Genomic DNA, 1,973 nt, shown 5'->3' on the forward strand with positions numbered 1-1,973 from the left:
ATGATGATGACGATGATGGTTATGACAACGACGGCGACAACGCTGACGACAAAAATGACGATGCTGATGATGATAATGATGATGATGACGATGATGGTTATGACATCGACGGTGACAACGCTGACGACAAAACTTAATGACGATGATGATGATGATGATGACGACGACGATGACTACGACAACAACGGGCGACAACGATGACGACAACGACGACGACAACAACAAAATAACAATGATGGTGATGACAACAACTATGACTACGACGACGATGATAATGATAATGTTGGCGGTGATGACTTACGACCACCACAAAGACGACGTCGGCGACGACGATGACACGATGATAACGATGATGATGATGACGACGATGACACGATGATAACGATGATGATGATGACGACGATGATAACGATGATGATGACGACGACGACGACGACGATGACACGATGATAACGATGATGATGACGACGACGACGACGACGATGACACGATGATAACGATGATGATGATGACGACGACGACGACGATGACGACGACGCGAGTGAGTAGTTCAATCCCGCACCATGCCACACACAGCGAGTGCAGTACTGACTTACAAGGAGGAGGATGTGAACGCATCCCGACTGCCCCTCGCCCTCTGCCTCAGCCCCACGAACGGCGCCCCCCTACCCTACGCCGAGGTTCGAACCCTCTACCAGCAGATCTGCCTGACCGTGGCCGAAGACCGACTGTGGGCCCTGTGCGTCTGGGGCCCTGGTGGTGGTGGTGGAGGCGAGCTGCTGGCCGTGTCTGTTGTGTGCGGTAGGTGGTGTGTGTGTGTGTGTGTGTGTGTGTGTGTGTGTGTGTGTGTGTGTGTGTGTGTGTGTGTGCGTGCGTGCGTGCGTGCGTGTGATATATATATATATATATATATATATAGAGAGAGAGAGAGAGAGAGAGAGAGATGTGTGTGTGTGTGTGTGTGTGTGTGTGTGTGTGTGTGTGTGTGTGTGTGTGTGATAGAGAGAGAGGATGGTAGTAGTGGAGGTGGGGGCATGGAAATAGGGGCGGGGGGTGGGGGGGGGGGGGTAGGCAGGAAGTAGAAAGGGGAAGGGGTAAAAGTTGATGGATGTGCAGGAAACACAACCTGCACACCTCTCTCTCTCTCTCTCTCTCTCTCTCTCTCTCTCTCTCTTTGTGCGCGCGAGTGCGCCGCAACCGTGTGTGAATTTGTGCGCGTGAGGATAGAGGGGTTTTTGGGTGTGTTTTTTTCCTTCTCGGTTTTTGTGGGCTTTTTTTCAAATTTCACATAAACCTAAGCTCTGACTTTGCCACCAGCTTTGACCCAGTCATGTCGTCCCCTCCATGCCTCACAGATAACGTCACCACCACCACCAGCACGCACCTTCCCATGGAGTCGTCGACCTTATCATTCGCTTCAAGCTACGTCGGCGTCAGCATAGACACCAGCGTGTGGATGCAGACATCCCAGCCCTCCAGCAGTGTGGAGCAGGAGCCTGTTCCTTTCACCAGCAGCCTGTCCAGCCCCTGCACCCCTTCATCCGAAGACGTCGTGTCCACAGGCGCTGTCCTCAACCCTACCCCCCAGTCGCTTTCTCTGACGCGGACAGAATCGGGCCAACCAGCTACACCTACCCTCACGGATCACCCAATCACACCTACCCTAACGGATCACCCAATCACACCTACCCTAACGGATCACCCAACCACACCCACCCTAACGGACCACCCAATCACACCTACCCTAACTGATCACCCAATCACACCTACCCTAACGAACCACCCAACCACACCCACCCTAACGGACCACCCAACCACACCCACCCTAACGGACCACCCAACCACACCCACCCTAACGGACCACCCAACCACACCCACCCTAACGGACCACCCAACCACACCCACCCTCACGGACCACCCAACCACACCTACCCCAACGGACCACCCAACCACACCCACCCTAACGGACCACC

The sequence above is a fragment of the Babylonia areolata genome, chromosome 35 (assembly GCF_041734735.1).
Source record: "Babylonia areolata isolate BAREFJ2019XMU chromosome 35, ASM4173473v1, whole genome shotgun sequence".
Taxonomy (NCBI): domain Eukaryota; kingdom Metazoa; phylum Mollusca; class Gastropoda; order Neogastropoda; family Buccinidae; genus Babylonia; species Babylonia areolata.